The sequence below is a fragment of the Pristis pectinata genome, chromosome X (assembly GCF_009764475.1).
Source record: "Pristis pectinata isolate sPriPec2 chromosome X, sPriPec2.1.pri, whole genome shotgun sequence".
NCBI lineage: Eukaryota > Metazoa > Chordata > Chondrichthyes > Rhinopristiformes > Pristidae > Pristis > Pristis pectinata.
In genome coordinates this window covers 3,730,551-3,750,356 of record NC_067450.1, presented here as the reverse complement: position 1 = coordinate 3,750,356, position 19,806 = coordinate 3,730,551, and the positions used below count along the sequence as shown (strand labels likewise).

Genomic DNA, 19,806 nt, shown 5'->3' with positions numbered 1-19,806 from the left:
TGTGAGGGAACTGTAATGATCTGTTGCATCAGTGTGAGCCTCTGTTGGGGAAACACTTGGAGACATTAGCTGCCGTACTGTAGAGTGCAGCTGTACAAGAGTAGAGTGGACTCGAAAGAAGGGAAAAAAGATGAATTAATTCGGGAACCAGATGAAAAACTCATCCTTCTGGTACTCTGAGTTTCTCATCTTAGGAATCAATTGTATTTTAAACAACTCAGTATTGTCTCTACTGTCAAACATTTATCACTTTTTGGGAAATGAGCTTTTTCCTTACATCTCCTTTCTCATCCGATTCCATTTCTGTCTTCTGGTCCTATTCTCCTGTCTTATTTTGAATGACTATCCAATATTTACTTGATCTGCTTAATCACTCAGTAATGTTTATGCTTTGTTGAGAGATCACCTTTTCCCTGGACTACAGACCTAATTTCTCTTTCCTCATAGTTTCCTCCCTTTAAACTGACAAGAGCACTGGACTATCGAAGATGCAGTGATTGGGTGATTCATTAAACCAAGTCCCAGTCAGATGAACATAAAAGATTCCGTGATACCATTCAAAGAATAATAGGGCGGTCTCCCAGTATCCTGGAAAAAATGCTCCCTCAACTAACATCACCAAATCACATTATCTGGTCATTTGTCTCATTGTGTGCACATTCTTGCCTAGATGTACTTACTTGCATTTCAAAAGTAATTCATTCGCTAAGAAGTGCTTTGGGGATGTTTGAACAATGTGAAAGGTATTATATAACGGGATTTGTTTGGTGCCATATTGGCTATAACCAAATGCAGCAGACCAAGTGTGGTATCATCAGTGTAAGATTCATTCCTTTGACGTCACACTTTTAAAAGTGATACATTCATAATTTGGTCTTACAGGTACTTATCGTTAGATAATTCATAGTCCTATTGTAGTTATCAGGACCCAGATATACTCTGACTTTATCATGGATACTCTTCTGCTCACTGTATGAATCCTGTCCATATGTAAATTACAACTACAAATACAAGTTCTCAATCTTCATATCCATTAGGAAGAGAAAATAAGCTCAGGACATCAAGAGCTCTTTACGGCCAGTAAAATCCTTATGAAAAGTAGTGACTGCTGTAATGGAGGAAACAAAGTTTGGGTACAGGAAGGCCCTTGTGATAATGACCAGGTAATGACCAGATGCTGAGGGTTAAATATCAGCCAGAAACACCAAGGAGAACTCTCTGCTCATCTCATATGCTGAGGGTGTTTAACCTTTCATCTGAAAGACCACATTTCCTACGGTGCAGCACTCCCTCAGTACTAGGTTTGTGCTCAGTCTCTAGAGAGAGACTTGAACCAACAACCTCCTGACACGGAAGTGAAAGGACTACCAACTGAGCCATAGTTGTCATTTAGCGTCTAGCATGTGCAGCCAATGTAAAAGGTTTCTTCGAGATTATATACATTAACTTTTGCAATGTTTATATAACTCTGTCGGGGGGGGGGGGGGGGAATGTTAAACCTGTAATATGGTGCAAAGTGGAACCCACTTTCCTCTTTCACAGTGCAAAGATCTTATGTGAAATTTGTTGGCCTGATAGAGTATTCTGAAATAACCTTGACTTTATGTGCCATTTGAATCAATATTTTAAAAAGCATAGATAAAATATGTGATTTAATAAACCATTCCACGTTCCAAGCACAGCTAAGGGGTTGTAACCTCCAGGTGCCTGAAGTAGATTTTATCCATTGACCCTTACCAGCAGGCTGAAAAGACTTCCCCCTTCAAAGATCATTACCAGCCTGTAGTCAACAAACCTAACAGGATAACTGAGAGGTTCCTGCCTCCAGTCAGCCTTAGCATCTTGAAGCAAGAGAACCTTGCCAATGTACCTTGGAGGTTCAGACTGACAGATATGCAAAGCAGCTTGTTGTCAGTGAACCATAATGAGTCCGGTTGAGAGCCTAATTCACCCTTTTTTCTGTACAACAGATTTCCTCGCAGTCAGGTCTAAAACAAGTATTTTTATTGCAGTTACTTATAATTGATGTTCTAAGGTATGATCCTGAACATTTCAAAGATATGTTCCAGGTTTATTGCAGAGTTTCTAGGCTTCTTGATTTTCTAGATAGTAGTATTATTGTAGGCAAAAAGAAGGGTTACCTTTACTGATCTTCTAAATTAAATATCTTAAGAAAATTATTATTAGTAAACTTAAACCATGTATGGGATGTTGGTATTTCTTGTCCATTATTTTGTATGCAAGTATAGGCTTCAGGGAGACTGTCAATGTTGTCAGGAGATTCTACTGAACAACAAGGCATGATTCTCCCTTCAATGTACTTTGTCTCCTCTCAGCAAGGAGATTCTGTACCTTCATTTATTTCTATCATCACTATTTTGAAACTGATATCAAACCTACATTTACTCCACGCATTTTGGCAACGAGCATCAATGCCTATAATGTGTATTGCCACAGTGCTATCCTTGCATTTGGATGTAATCCAAAGCTTTGCTTATTGATTGCCCCACCTCAATTTATGCCCTGATCGTTGGGACTACACTTGTGCCAGATAAACTTTCAAATGTAATGGGAAGCCCAGTGTGTCAAGTTTAGAGCATTAATCATGGCCTAGATATTCAATCACCTCATATGTTTTTTTTGTGCTTGAGCTTCAACTGTGGTGTAAAATTGATTATTCTGACCTTATAGTGCTCAGAGTGTATAATTTGACTATCGATTGCATGATTCCATCCATGTGGCATGCACATGCACAAAACATGCAGAGGTGATATCGATCCTTGTGCAGTTGAAATCTCTCCTGTGAAATTAATTGCACATGAAATTACCACACAGTATGACCATGTGCAGTATGTAAAAGGATTATCAATATTTTTTATTCATTTACAGGACCTGGGTGTTGCAGACAAAGCCAACATTTATTTCCCACTTTTTAATTGCCCTCATGAAGGTGGTGGTGAGCTTCTGCCTTAAACCACTGCAGAGGGAAATAGAAGTAAATAGAAGAAAGAGGAAAATAAACTACTAGAACTGTGAGATATAGAACACTGCAGATGCTGGAAATCTGAAATAAAAACAGAATGATGGAAATACTCAGCAGCACAGGCAGCATCTGCGGAGAGAGAGAAATAGAATTAATATTTCAAGTTGATGACTGGCCACCTGAATGGTCAGTTCTGACACAACCTTGAACTGTTTTCACCTGTGGGCTTGTTGAGAATCCAGTTGGATCAGAACTTGTTGGGCTCAGGACAGCTTGGAGTAGTTTTGAGCTGAAGCCTCAAAGTAAAACCATGGGGGCTTTAGTCACGATTCCATTTGGTCCCCAACAGCAACCAGGAGTGAGAAGGCAAGGCTCAAAGGCAAGGCCTCCAATAGGAAGGAGGCCGAAACAGGAGAAGCAGACAACCTCTATTCTCCAGGTATTTTTCATGAGACATGCTCTTACCTCCACCATTATAGCTTCCACCCATTTTGCTTGTAGTCATAAATTTCTCTGTTAAACCCTCATTGTATTCTGCTCATTATACCCTTCTCATTCCATCCATTATACATTTGGCCTACTTTTATTCCTTCTTGCTAGTTTTTGATAGGTACATTCACTACTGATCTGTTGGCATTTAATACAAAAGAAATTTGAGCCAATTAAGAGCACATGTAACACAAAGGTTTGCATTTAAAACACTGTAGCACCAAATGAGGTGCAACAGATACATATGCACGCAGTACACAGCATAATGTATAAAGAAAGTGAAATTTATGCAAATATTCTGGGCAGATATTAGCAACCATTTAAAAATTTTGAATTGCAGAATAGGAAACCTCCATAAGGTTATTCAGTCCACAGGACTCTCTTAATACATTATGCATGTTCAGAGGACCAGAGAGTGGAGCAGCTGATTGTTCCAGACAGCAGGGAGTTAGCAGAGACAAACACAGCTTCAGCATGGTGCAGCCTTTTCTCATTTTTGTGTTAATTAAGTCTCATTTGTTCATTAATTCACAAATCTGAGTTTGATGGGAGCAAGAACCAGAAACACCAAGACATGATGGATAGACCTTAAGTTGATGGAATTGTAACAGCCACCAGGCTTACAACCAAGGTTGAGGGAAACTTGTATTGGCACAGGAGGAAAACAAAGGTTGAACACCAAGGGGAAATTGAAGCAGTTGGAACAGATGAAGTTGAAAATGTTGTTGTGACACACTTCACATCTGTACAGGACAGAAATCATCCAAACCATTAAAAATTATGTTTCAAGACAAAGGATTAAATTTGTGCTGATCAAGGTGCCATTGCAGCAAATCTTGGATCCTTCTGTCAGTGAATCCAGGAGAGGTCTGATGTAAAGTTCCCTTTTCACTAGCAAAAGTAGTTCTCTTGATCGCATGAAAAGTACCTAGAAATTCTGCTTCAGACCCATTAACTTCAATGGGAATTAATCTCAGAAGCAGCCTACAATGCGTCGGTACCAATACACTGTATGTTTAGCACTGTTGATCTGAGGACAAATTTCTCCCCCAGTTATGGAGAGTTTTGCATTGTAAATGGTGAAAATGATGTTTTCACATTGAAGGAGGAGTTCTTGATTGCCAGTATAATTTATCTTACTCCTAAAAGTCAACACTTCTGCTCTATGGGTAATTACTTGAATTACATGACTAAGTGGTGGAGGATAGTTGAACCAGCTACATAACTACTATGGTTACAAGAACAAGTCAGAGGCTGGCTATCCTGTGGCAAGTGACTCAACACCCCAAAGCTTTTTCACCATACAAGGCACAAGTCAGGACTGTGATGGAATCCTCTCCACTTGCCTGGATGGGTGCAACTCCAACAATACTCAGGAGTCTCAACACCAACAAGAGCAAAGCAGCCTGCTTGATTGGCACCCCATCCACCAACCTAAACTTTCATTTCCAGATGAGTCCAGATGAAGGGTCTTGTCCCGAAACGTCAACTGTCCATTTCCCTCCATAGATGCTGCCTGACCTGCTAAGTTCCTCCTGCACCTTGTGTGTGGATTCACTTCCTCCATCCGAGCGCACAGTGCCTCCTCAAAATGCACTGAAGTTACTCGGCTCAGCTATTCTGATGCTGCATTCCAAACCAGTGGCCTCAATCACAAAGGAAAACAAGGATGCTGAGAACACGGTCACCTCCAGCTTTCTCTTTATATATCATACTGTGTACTGTGTGCATATGTATCTGTTGCACCATATTTGGTGCCACAGTGTTTTAAATGCAAACCTTTGTGTTAAATGTGCTCTTAATTGGCTCAAATTCCCCTGACAATGTATTGGCAATTCTTCAACATTGCTGGGGGTCCAAATCCTGAAAATCTCTACTCAACAGCACTGTGAGTGTTCTTCACAACACCACTGTGGGTGTACCTTCACCAGAAGGACTGTAGCTATATAAGACAGCGGCTCACCAGCAACTTCTCAAGGGCATTTAGGAATGGGCAATAAATGTTGGCTTTGCCAGCAACGCCTGCTTGCTGACAAATGACAAATAAAAATCTTGTAGTTGAACTGCCTGAAATACTGAATTAATGCTATGAATTGTTAAAGTTAGGTGCATGTACTCCTTTGAATCACAATTGGAAAACTGAAGACAAGTTCTGTTTAGATGCTTTTCAACCCTTCCCTGGTGAATTTTTCAGCTCTGTTTTTTGGAGGAATTATTATTGACAAACACCCTGCACTCGGATGATTCCTTCCACACATCAATCATTATGCAGAAATTTCAGGAGCAGCTCACACAGTTGTAACTGGGGATAGCATAGAGAAGAAGAAGAAGAAATCACACTGGCATAAAATATCTCACACCATTTTAGCTCAGAGTCCACCCTGCCTGTGTGAAGTTAATTTTTAGAGTTAACATATTTATAGATTATGATGATTTACCTATGCAAGTAAACTAAATATAAAATAATGTTGAATCAAGATGAAATGTTGGAGGAAAGAAATACTATACACTTAAGCATGATTGTGAATTAATTATGCTAATTTGCCAATTAACATGGGCAAGTTATGTGCAATGCAAAACAGATTTCTTTCTGGATTTCAAATTATAAAGTCTTTAATTTATGTGCGGACTATGTCTAACTCTGGTCTTGGGAATAATGCATACTGGAGGATTATTTTAAAAAGATGTGTATTTTTCTAAAACTGCAGTTTTTTTTCTTTATTTCTTGACAATAACTTCACCCATGTGCATTGGAGCTTCTTTTTGTTTTACCTTTCTCTTTGGTAAGCTCCTGTCCTGGCTATGTGCCTCTATCCAGTGCTCAAGCTAAAATATTTTAAGCATTTCTGCAGTGCCTTAGATTGAAGTTTTTTTGTCATCCATTAGAGAGGCACTCCAAGTTTCATCTGTAGTTCTCATCTGTGGCTCAGAGGGTAGCAGTCTTGCTTCTGGGACTTGACAGTCTAGCCTGATATGCCAATGCAGTACTGAGGGAGTGTGGTACTCACATTTCTCATATTGTCTTTTGACATAGAAGTTTGGCCAACAAAGTCTATGCCAGTGTTCAGAGTCCATACAGACAGCACCCAAGGTCAGTATCGAACTCAGGTCACTGGAGCTGTGCAGCAGTGGCACTAACTTCCATGCCTCTGTGCTGCCACTGTTGGAGGCGTATCTCAGATGAAATTTTAAACCAAGATGCTCACAAATAAATGTAAAATATTTCATGGGTTTATTTTTAAAAAGAGCAGAGAAGTTATCTCTGGTACCCTGATCAATATTTATCTCTCTTGCAACATCACTAGAATTATTACATTGCAAATTGGCTGCTGTGTTTCTCATTTTAAAAGTATTTCAGTGGCTACAAAGTGCTTTTGGATATCCTGAAAAGGATGTGACTGGTTCTGCATGAATGCAATTTTTTTTCATCTTTTAGCACAGGAGTTGGGAGAATCTCATAGTGGCTTTGCTCCTGGGCCTTATGAAAGTCAGATGTACAGGTACAAGGTACAACAGTATCTCTCTATTTGCTTGCCTATCTGCAAAGTTCTGATACACATCCAGACAGAGAAAGCGGGTGGGAACAAAAGCTGGAGCCAGAGTGAATGTAGGGCCAGGCAGAACACTGCTGGTCTTCCTGACCCTACATTCAGGAAGATAAGAAAGCTGAAGCCTATTTATTGGGGATGCCTTCAACAGTTTGTTTGACAGCTGTGCAGCTGGGGGTAAGGAGTACAACACAAGCAGCTCAGTGTGAAAGCCAAGCTCAATCGTATTTTAAGACCATTAACACAGTGAAATCTTTGTCTTCCAAGGTTCTTCTTTTGGTAGGATGATTCTGACCATTTAAAAATTTTAAGACAAATAACTGAAGCAATTTGAATCTTTATCTGTGGGTCTTTAATAATAATGAATGTGTTCCTAATTATAGATATTTTATTGATTCTATTTATACCAAGGGATTCCTTGTAAATAAAGCATAGGTTTTTAAATGACATATTTCACCCAAGGTACAAACGTGGACTGTTCTGTTTACAAGCAGCATTCACATGCAGCGATCTTCCCAGGTTGGCTGGACTCAGCAGTTTGTTATTTAGAAATTATTCTATTCTCAGTCTCCTTGAAGTAATTTTGACTTTCATTCATTTTCTAGCCATAAAAGATAGGTCAGAGCTTGAAACTACCAGAAATATCCCCTGGGCCTAGACAGGCAGGATACATGGAGCTAGCTTTTCAGGGAATTGTGGCAATATAGCATAGAATTCTGTATATAATTCCTAGAACCAACATTAATATACAACCCCGCTATCGAATATTTGTCCATGGTACTTAAAACCAAAACAGAAAATGCTGGAAATAGTCAGCATGTCAAGCAACATACGTGAAAAGAAAAAGTGATGAAGGGTCTTTGCCCTAAATGTTAACTCTGTTTCTCTTTCCACAGATGCTGCCCGACCTTATGAGTGTTTCCAACATTTTCTCTTTGTTCAAGATTTTCACCATCTGTTTTTTTAAATTTCCATGGGCACTTTATTCCATACAAATGACTTCCTCCATCCTTACCAACGGGTTGCGCATTCTAACTATGCACAGCCTTCATTCCTCTTGTACTCTTTCATGTTCTATGTAATACAGGAATTGATTCACTATGTTTGCCTTTCAATAGGCATGAGAATCTCATTTCAAGTTCCCCCATTCTTCCATTGCTGAAAGTGTCTCCAAGAAACTTAAATCTCCTCAACGTGTCACCAGTTGCCCTCACAATTTTTAGTTCAGTATGCCCCATGTCAAAGACCAGGTAGAATTTCCAATTCCAGTTGCCAAAGTTATGAAAGAAATTTTCATAATTCTTAATTCTATTGAAAAATAGAATTCCACAGGAAATATGATCCAGCAATGGATGCCCAAAGGGATGATAAAATATAAGAGTAAATTAGCAAGAATAATAATAAAAATGATTGTAAAAATTTCTATAACTATATAAAAAGCGAATAGCAAAAATAAATGTGGGTGCCTTAGAGACAAATGCACGGCATGTTACATTGGGGAATAAGGAAACTGGTGAGGTACTAAACAAATACTTTCTTATGTATTCTTATTATGTATTGCAGAAAATAATAAATGTAGCGGAAATGGAGAGGGACCAAGGGTCTAATGACAGCAAGGAACTTAAAGCAATTGATATCATTCAAGAGGGCATACTGGGGGAATTAAGGGCACTAAAACCCTATAAACTGGTTGCCTGCATCACAGGTTTCTGAAAGCAATGCCTGTCGAAACAGCTGATGCATATGTGATGATCTTCCAAAATTCACTTGATTCTGCCAGACTTCCAGCAGATTAGAAGATAACAGAAAGAGAAAAATGAAGGAGAGAGAAAGTGCAGAACTATATTGCAGTTAGCTTGACATCAGTTTTTAGTAAAATGCTGGAATCCACCATTAAGTACATGTAGCAGGATACTTAGAAAGCTATAGTATAACTAAACAGAGTGAGCATAGTTTTATAAAAGGAACGTTGTACTGACAAATCTAACAGTGTTTTTTGAAGATATAACCAGCAAGATAGATAAGGTGGAACCTGTGGATATGATATATCTGGATTTTTGAAAGGTATTTGATAAAGTACCATATAAAAGATTGTTACATAAAATAAGAGCTTACATAGTTGAGGACAGCATAGCATGGAATAAAGGATTGATTAAAGGACAGAAAACAGAGTTGTAATAAAAAACCTTCTTCAGTTTTTCAGACCATTACTAATGGGGTGGCAGAGGGATTATTACTGGGGCTCAGCTGTTCACAATTTACATTAACAACTTAAATGAAAAGAGTGTAATATATCCAAGTTTGCTGATGATACAAAGCCAGCTAGGAAAGTGAGCTGTAAGGAGGACATGGGCAGTTGGCAAAGGAATGTAGCCAGGTTGAACAAGTAGAGAAAAAGTTGGCAGATGGATGACGATGGGGAAAATATGGAGTTATTCATTTCGGTAAGCCAAATAGAAAAACAAATTTGTTTTTAAATGGTGAGAACGTTTGCACACAGAGGAATCCTGGTTTGCTAGTTCAAGCAATGCAGAAAGTAAACATGCGGCTACAGCAAGCAATTGGTAAGGCAGATTATATGTTGGGCTTTATTCCAAGGAAATCTTGCTGCACTTGTGCAGGACTTTGGTGAGCCACACCTGCAGAGCTGAGTGCAGTTTTAGTATCCATTTACTTGCCTTAGGGGTGGTCAGTATATTCACTAGCCTATATTCTGGGATAAACAGATTGCCCTGTGTGGGATAAAGTGGGGGGATTGGCCAATAGTCACTGGAGTTTAGAAGAGTGAGTAGTGATCTCATTGACATATGTAATTTTGAAGGGGTTTGCCAGGGTAGATAGTGAGAGGCTGTTTCTCAGACTGGAGATTCTGAGAAGGTAAATGGGTTGGGGAGGGAGTTGGATATTGCCTCTCTGGATCCAAAAGTTAAGGTTGATGGGCAACTGCCCACAGTGGTAAGACTGATATTGTAACATCGTAACCTGGAGTAAAATTCACGCCCTCATCCTCAAGCATGAGAAGCTCGCTCCACCACTGAGAATCTTGAACTAGGGATTTAGGGCTGACATGCAGAGAGATTTACTTATTGAGTGGGTTACGGATGGTCAGTTGTTGCTGAAGTACATTTGAGGTGATTTGATTTTGGGGCACCAAAGGAATCTGTGTATGTGGCCTTGTGTGGGGAAAGGGATAGTCAAGTCTTATTGCCCAGCAGAGCAAACTTGAAGGGATGAATGGCTTCCTCCTCCTCCTATTTCTTATACTTACATGGAAACATCTGTTCCAAACTTTTCAATGATTATTCCCCAAAAAGGTACCATCCTTCAGTTCCTCCATAATCAAATGACAATGTTGTTATTTTACCAGGATCAATTTTAGTTGTAGAATAAATTACTCACTAAAGTAATTGAAGCAGGTCATATAAATGGGTTCAAAGAACAACTGGACAAGTTTCAGTAAAGAAAAGATATTAAGCAATAGAATAAAGTGAGATAGATCTCTGAAAAAACTGGTTTGGACCTATTGGGTTTTTTTTTGCTTCCTGAAAGTTTTTATTCCTTAATTGTTATAGCAGATGTTGCGGAGGGCAGCAAAAATCATGTGCTCCTGTGACTGAATCCTAAATCTGGAACTGAAACACTACTGAACAATGTTCGATTATAACAGGTATTATTTTACCTCATATTAAAGGAGAACACACATACTTTATATATTACAGGACAATTATACAGAGAGAAATTCAGGTGCTATTGTTTATCATTATAGCCGGAACCTTAGTATCATTGTTCTCCTTATTACAGTCAGATCTTTCCTGTGAAAATCTTTCTCCCTACTTTCCTGAAGGGTTTTCTGTATTTTTCTCTGTTAAATGAAAATCAATCAAGAAAAGTGTGAAAGGAATGAAAATTGTTCTGACATTCTGTTAACAAATAAATACACTCTTTTCACCTAGATGAGGTGAATGCCTCATTAACTTACAGGTACCACTGGCAATTGGCTGAATATGTTGATAATATCTGGGTTAATGATGCTTAGTTACAATTGTAAGATTTTCTTATTATTTTATCTGCAGAGGTCCTTTAAGCAAGAGAAATTCCTGCAGATATCTATAAATTCTGTCTAACAAAGGCAAATTGAAATATTTTCACAGGGCAATGTTTCAAATTGTAGAAGGCAATGGAGCTAAATGGTTTAAAATGCAAAGGCATCGACAATGCCTGTCTTTAGTTGAGAAAGCACCAGGCCTTGTAGTTACTTCAGCATTCAGATTGACCCTCCCTTCAAGAAAAAGACACAAATGCCTTTAAGGACTCTTAGCCCACCAGGGACAATAGTCCTTTCCTGATCTTTTCCTATTTTGTTTTAACATAATGAAGTTTGACAGCTTAGTGCTTTCACTACTACAACAAAAGTAATGTGTGTTGTCAGGCCAAAGCCTCATGTAAAAAAAACATAGCACAGCACTTGTGTTACATTTGATGTAATTACAATACTCCTGCTGCATCCATCTCTGTAGCCAGACATGACAGAGCTGTGCAGTCATTGAAGATGTGCAAGAAAGAGAAGTTTTTAACATGATAGCACTAAGCTATTTGGCACAGATTAAAATTAGAAAAGTGCATTTGCAACATTTTTTTTCATACAGGAATCTTTATTGAGTAGTAAGTGAATGTCAGTTATTACCTTCCGAAACTTTTGTGTTCCAAAGAGCACTTATGGCTCAGCTGAAAAATATCATACTGTGCACTCCATATCCAGGCTACTTTAACCTGTCCCTGGGCCGAATATCCAAATCATCTGAGTAAATTGTTTTGAGATTGTGTGTAGTAATGGCACTTTTAAACATTGAGGTTCAGAGTACCCACACTGATACACTTTGAGACAGCTTAGCTTTGATTCAGTTTCACTTTGTTTTAAACACCTATTCATTAGGACCTGGCAGCACTCCATAGTCAAGAACGGTTCTGTCTCCATTTAATAACTATACTGGAGAGGTACTGGAGAAGGTTTTAAAAGATTGATTCACTAGATTGGTACCAGAACTCTGAGGTTATGACTGTCAGACAGGACTTAAAAGGATGTCGCTTAGGGGTAACCTGACAGGTTAAAATTCTGAAAGGGTTTGATAGGGAAGACATGGTGAAGCTATTTCTGCTTGTGGAGTCATTGAATATGAGTATCCATACATTTAAGAAAGTTACTAATATTTCTAATGGGCTATTCAGGAGACTCTTTCCTCGGGAGTGGTTAGAATATGGAACTGCAGAAGGAGCGGTTCAGATGAATAGTATGGATGTATTTAACGGGATGTTAGATACGTGCCTGTAAGAGAAAGAAATAGAAGACTTTACTGACAAAATGAAGAGAGGTGAAGGAGGCTTGTGTGGAGCATAAATACTGGCATGGACCTATTACGCCAAATAGCCACACACTATCCTACAGAACCTGCTTAATACCTTGCAACTCTCTTGATATTTCAACTATACAGCAATACTTTCCAATTGAAACTAAGATGAGCTGAATTGAATGCAAACTTCAGGGTTTATGAAAAATGATTCTTCTATCTTAAAAGTCGGATCTTGTGCTGGGAGATATTAAGCTACCTGACTGATGTAAACCTTTAGCTTCCAGAAGCTATTTACAAAGCCTAATGTTAATCACCTCCAGGCTGTTTACAAGGTCCTACGGTGGTAACTTGTTCTATGAACCACCAGTGGAGACAAATAACTCTCATGTACATTCTACCTGGATGGTTGTCATCCTGCAAATTTGTGACAAATGGGAATTTGCAAATTGAATATAAACCGGTTATGAGTGTAAACAAGATGTCCAAAGTACAGAAACAGAAAGAGAGAACGAGAGAGAGGGAGAGAGATAAGGGACTATCAGAAATCTCAACTGGGGAATTTGCTTCTTGAGCAGACTTAATAGAAATTAATTATATAAAGAATGAAATAAAAAGATAAAAGCAGCTATTAGAGAAACAAAATCCCCAATATTTAATGTCAATCACTGTGACATTTACAAGCTAATTAATGCAGAGTCAGGATTCGTAGCCCAAAGGAATAATATATCAATGTTCTCTATCATCATATTACAGTATAACCACTCATTTTTATATGACTGTAGCTGGATTTTTTTATGTATTTGCAATAGTTGCACTTTAAAACATTAAAATGTCAGGTTAAAACATATATAATAGGTTTCTTTGAAATGCCTATTTGTAAGGTTGTGTTACTCAGGTGAACGTTCACTGAATGTATAATGAATGTAAGTATCCTGAGCTAGGCAGTCACGAAAATTTCATCCCTTTGTGTGTCAACTTGCATTGATATATGAGTACAGGAGCCTTTTCTGTAATGGAAACTGATTAATAAATTACTAATCTAATGTGATGTCCTGTAGTATATTTTCTCTTCGTAAATCGTGTTTGAGTCACTGAGGCAGAAAATCTCCTGGGGAAAGTCAGATTTGTCCCTCCTCTGCCGTTGTTAATTAGGATGGTTAGATGAATGAGACAAAGAAAACAAATTGAAAGTTACCCTCTGTCAAGAAATTTAGCTGGGGACATTGGTAAAATGTCAACTTCTGAAATGTAATTCTTGAGATCTTCCCCAGCCATTTACAGGATTTTATGATTTTTGCACAAAAATTGTGTGCTTCTCAGGAAGCAAAATGTCGTTCAATCTCATTTGAGCACAGCTAAAGGTGCCAGATTATCCAGCTCCAATCCTTTTGTCGAAGAAATGTTTGCAGTTGTTTATGTAAGCAGGACAGGTTTCCAGCACTGTGGTTCTCTGAATTTGTGACTTAGAATATATGTTAATTCATTTATGCAGAAGTTGTAGAGAAGATTGAGTACCATATGTAACATTGTTGTTATTTCACCTTCAGTTGATATGGAAAGCATAATTACTTTATTGCACTTTATTTTTTTATGTTGTAGAATGTAATTTCAAAGCTTGTGCCTTTGCATCCACTGGAACAGCTCAAAACAGCCTGGTTTCAATGTTTTAGTGAAACCGAACAATAAAATACACTAAAAAGCAAATGAACAAAAAGGGATCAAACCATGGAAAATTGGTCCCTTCCAGTCTAAAACATTGGTTGTCCAGCCTTAAATAAATCATATGCATGGAAGATTTAGTTAAAGAGGATTAAAATTGGAACTTAGTTTAAAGTATTATTACAGAAATTTGCAGCAAATGTTACACTATTTTAGCTAACATGCTCTGTTTCCACATCCATGAGGCCCAGCCGTGCTAACCAAGTCTTTCTAAAAGCATTATTAGGAGTCACGAATTAAACAAATGTCTATCTGTGGATAAATTATTAAACTAGTTGCATATAGTTAACACCTCCTCTCCAGAAATACTAATTTTATAACATTTTGGATTACCATTTACAATAGGATTTTGGTTATGAACATTTCAACAAATATTTTACAATGATAAAGCACCATATTCTCGCATCATAGTTTTTTTGATACATTAACCAAATCAATTAGAATTTCATTTTTTCCCCAGAGTGGTGACTCGAACAGCTAAAGGCAGATCCTGCGCTCTGAGCGTGTGGAGATATGCACAATCTCCCAGGATGTATCGGTATTATTTCAGTTAACTTTAGTGAGTCTGTCAGAAGCAGGGTTACCAATATGCCATTTTTTTTCAACGGTTGAAAGCAACATTTAAAAAAATTACAGGGACTAAATTGCACTGGAAAATGTGTGCGGAGATTGTGATAAGCAATTAACCAGTGCCCGTTTGATCTGATGCAGGGCCCACTCAAAGATTCCTGGTCCAACCTCATTAACATGATTCCAGGGACCAGTCAGTGCTAATTGCCGGGCTCAGAACACATCCATGGGGCCCAGTCTCATGAGTGGCTGGCACCAGATGAAGCAAGATTGTGTTGATTAAAGCTATGTCTGTACCTCTTAAAGGGGAGGTGTTTTGTAGCTGCGCCCGTTGGTGGAAGTGACCCACATACGGCATCCCAATATTCTGATGTGGCTCTGAAGGCTTTGGTCAACAAAGTGAAAAGTACAAGGCCAGTCCCATTCCCACATGAGGCCAGGAAGTTCTCCAATGGTCAAGTGGCAGTGGAGGATGTAGCAAACAAGAGCAATACCAGAAATCAAGCTACAAAAACCTAGAAGAAGTTAATGGCCTCACACATGGTCAAGGTCAGTGTAGATATCATCATATCCCATCTCCCAACATCACTTCCATTATCCTCCCATTAATATTCTTTGACAATCAGGACTCTTACCTAACTTTCATATGTCACATTACACCTTCACACACTCACCATTACTCCAAGATATACATCCAGACCTTACAGCTATTTAACCATGGCAGGCACATCACCCAGATATAATGCAACATACTGAAGCACTTCTATCTCCCTTGGCGTGAGAGAAGGTGGCAGATAACCAGTGCGAACAGCACCAAACCAGAAGGGACTTTGGCAACTATAATGGGTCACTACCTCCACCACCCCCTCCATAAGGGGCAATTATTGGAGCAGCCACCACAGAGCCTGTGGCTAGTAGTGGTGCTGAGATCATTGAAGATGACAGCGTGTAATCAAGTAAAGGATAGCCCAAGTGCCAGCGAGCCAGAAGGTGAGGCAGACAGAATGAAATGCTTGGTGCATCAGCAGATCCTTGTGCAATGCCAAAGAGCATGGAGCGTGCAGCTCCAACCTTATACCCAGCTTTTTGCAGTTTGCGCTGGCCTCGGGGAACAGAGTCAGCTACAGGAAGAGTGAGACCATGCTCTTTGGCTACTGGCTCAATTGATCCTCCACTCCCTTCACTGTTAAGTCTGACTACCTGAAGATGGGGATCTGGTTCAAGGAGCTGGGACATATGTTAGGAATTGGCTGGAGTGGATAGGCAAGGTCCAACTAAAATTGGGACCATGGGAGCGGTGCTCCGCTCCCTCTCAATGACAGGCAAGAACCTGGTCATCAGGTGCAAGGTGCTCTTGGTGTTGCTGTACATGGTGCAGGTGTGGCAGCCACCTGAGCCATCTTCCGTTTCATCTGGGAATCCAAAATGAAGCACGTCTGATGGGCCATGATGTACAAGTCCCCAGAGAACTGGGGGAGAAACATACCCAACATTGCCCTCATCCTGATGGCCACCTTCATGTGTGGCTGCATCAAGCTGGGCTTAGAACCAAAGTATGCAAATGCCAAGTGTCATGACGTGCGAGGTTCAACCTGTCCCCAGTGTTGCAAAGGATAGGCCTGTCCTCGTTGCCACATAATGTTCCATTCAGTTGGACTTTCTCGCACTATCTGCTCTCCAGAGAACGGTTCCTTCAAAAAGACACCTTTGGCCACAAGTCCATCAGGCAGAGGTCAGCGTGGAACGTCCTGCAGACCTCAAGGGAGAAGGACACGATGCATCCTGTGGGATGGTTTCCTGAGCAGGCTGTCAAAACCATCTGGCAGAACTCATCAACAAGCACCAAGACCTTGCTTGGCTGGCAGTGAGAAGGGCCCTTCCCGTCAGCTACTTGCTGCATGGTCAGAGTCTCATTCCCAATGCATGCTGCCCTCAGGACGGCTGTGATGAGGATGAGACAATCTCCCACATCTTTGTGGACTGTGTTTTTGCAAAGAAGGTCTGGAAAAGAACGCAAGAGCCCTCATTCAAGATTCATTCTGAGCAGCTACATAACAGAGCACTCTCTGATCTGCGGGCTGTTCCCAGTGATGCATACCAAGGCATGCATCAAACTGCTGGAAGATCATCAATTTGTTGAAAGATGCACTTTGGTCTATGCAAAACCTGTTGGTCTTGCAATACAAAATATTGGTAAGGAAAGTTGTTGACTGGCACATTCCAGGCTGCAGGAGTACTTGCTAAGGGATGCACTGAAACTCAGTGCAGCCAATGCAAAGGCTTTGAGGGGAAGGACTGCAGTGTAAGGTCCTGCTGCCACTGGACAGTGAGGGGCTGGGTCCTGTGGAAAAGCTTCTCAAAAATGTGTGTATTGCTGAAAAGGGCCACATGAGTGGCATTGGTGCTTTGTACCAATGAACTAACTTGATGACATAACAAATGTAGTGACAGTACACTATGAATATATAGACTGGATAACATTATGAGTGCAAAGGAAGCAATGTACTATTTTGTATTTCTTGTCTATATATCTTATGAATAATGTTTATTTTTGAAATATAAAAAAAATTCTGTTCTGGCTCAAGAATGGGGATCAGCAACAGGTGAAATGAGCATACAGAACTGCACCTTCAAGGAGGTCAAATAGAAAGCGATGAATCAGCCTATCTGAAGTAATTTGTTATTCACTCTTATACTCCTACATGACACTTTCTCAGTGCTCCAGCATTGGAGTTAGAAGGCTGCTGTAGCTCTGATGATGGTTTGTAAGATGCTTATGGTCAGTGACATCTGGAAATTCAATCCTAAGAAAGCTTGGTTGTAGACTGCAGCAACTCAAAATTGCCAAGACATTCCAACCCAGCTGGCATCCTGGCACTGGAGTGAGCATTGGCTGAATGGATTGACAAGAATCCAGACACGTAATCTTCCTGAGGGAGGTCAACACATTACATTCCTGTTGCATGACTGTCTGTGATACTGGACTCTCACTGAAATGCTATATAAGAACCTTAATGGCTGCGCTGAAGGATTGCTGTGCCCGAACTGATATCATACTGTGTGCTGTCCATTGGCTGCCTTCGAGAACTGAACGTCCCCTTTCAAGAGATGCAAGTTTGCCTGATTTGTCACCCTCTCAAATGGCAAGTTAAGTATTAACAGTATGTTTAGTGTTGGCAGCTCAATAAATGATGCTCAGTCATCTGGTATAACAGGGTAGATGGATCAGCCTGCCAAACCTGTGCTTTACATAAACTTTGACCCAGAATATCTGCAGCTTCTTGACTGGCCATTTCCACAGATCAGCAGTCTCACTGATAATAAACTTAGCAATTAGTCCAGAAATGCAAAACAATTGCACCACATAGCCTTAAAGGAACTGGCACTTTCATAACAGAGTATTATGTTTACATTGTATAATGGTTCTGCCCTTTTAGGAATTTTAAAAAATAATCAGCAGACTAGGCAGATAAAGTATATGGAACAATTAAAATTATTTTTGGCTATTAGAATTTTTAATGTGGTCATGGTCAGACTATGGGGACTAAATTGAATATCCCCAGAAAACCAGCAAGGAAATTGAAAAGTACGATCTGCCTTGATTGTATTGAACAGTGGAGCAGGGGTCAAGTGGCCAACTCCTATTCCTATTTTCTTGTGTTCTGGTGTTGATTGTGGCATATAGTCATTGTTAACCATGATGTTCATTGGCTTCAGTTATTAGTAGAGGTATATTGTGACTGCTGGCATCACACAGATCAACAAAGGTTAAGCATGAAAGAGCATGTGCACAAAGTTTTCCTTTTCTTTTTAGAGTAAGTGGAAAGAAGGAGAGATATTGGCAGATATATGATGAGAAGGCAGTGGAAGAAACAAATAAACATGGAGGTGAATGCCCAGAGTTTAAGCTCAAAGGCCTGGCTGCCACTGCTGCAAATTCAAAGGTTAAGATCAGTGCATATATCATCAAGATAAGATATCTTTATTAGTCACATGTACATCGAAACACACAGTGAAATGCATCCTTTTTTTGCATAGAGTGTTCTGGGGACAGCCCGCAAGTGTCACCACGCTTCCGGCGCCAACATAGCATGCCCACAACTTCCTAACCCGTACATCTTTGGAATGTGGGAGGAAACCGGAGCACCTGGAGGAAACCCACGCAGACACGGGGAGAACGTACAAACTCCTTACAAACAGTGGCTGGAATTGAACCCGGGTTGCTGGCGCTGTAAAGCATTACACTAACCGCTACACTACCGTGCCTGCCCATAAAATCCTAACACCAGGAGTGGAATTCGAACCCACGCGAACATATGTCCATTGGATCTTAAGTCCAACGCCTTAACCACTCAGCCATCCTGGTTCTACCAACATCAGCCTCAGCCAATGCTCAATTGACTTCATCCCCATAGTTCTCTTTCTCTCAGAATAACAGTGACTCCATGAAGCATGGAGGACATGTGGCCTTCTCTCAGGAAGTAGATGACAATACCTTTAAATAGATCCGGTGGGATTGGTCCTTCATGCTATTCAATGCTGTCTATTTTATGCAGTTCCAAGATGCCACACTGATATCAAATCAGTTTTGTTTAAAGAATGATCTGTCTACTCTGCATACTTCCAGGGGATATTATGGACTCCTTAACAAGACACCACCCACTGTGCTTTGCGCCAGAATTATCACATGTGCTGCAAATCCCATTTTGAAATCCTGGATACTCATAACAAACAAAAAAAAATGGGCTACTAAGTCTAACTTTGCTGCTTAGAGTTTTTAAGGGTGTATTGTGTTAGAGACTGTGTCTAGCACTGATAGTGGGAGGGGATTCAGTGGAAGGGCTGAATGAATTTACATGGATTAGTAAGACGTGTACAGAATTATCTGAAGTGTAGTCAGGTAGATAGAACTTGCATTTATGCAGCACCATTCATGACCTCAGGACATCTCAAAATAATTTACAATCAATGAAGCTGTTTTGAAATCTTGTCATTAATGTAATATAGGAAATGTGGCAGGCAATTGTGCACACAGCAAGCTCCCACAAACAGCAATATTGTCATCTGGTTGAGGGAGAAGCATTGGCTAGGACACCAGGAATAACTTACCTGCAGTTCTTTGAAGTAGTAGGATGGAATCTTTTTAAGT

The 19,806-nt window shown here is 39.8% G+C and overlaps 1 non-coding gene across 1 annotated transcript; it reads right to left on the bottom strand.

Moving 5' to 3' along the window:
* Positions 1-18,940: 18,940 nt before the first annotated feature.
* On the bottom strand, positions 18,941-19,023 carry trnal-uaa (transfer RNA leucine (anticodon UAA)). Its single transcript has one exon. It is a non-coding gene; the product is annotated as a tRNA-Leu (tRNA).
* Positions 19,024-19,806: the final 783 nt, after the last annotated feature.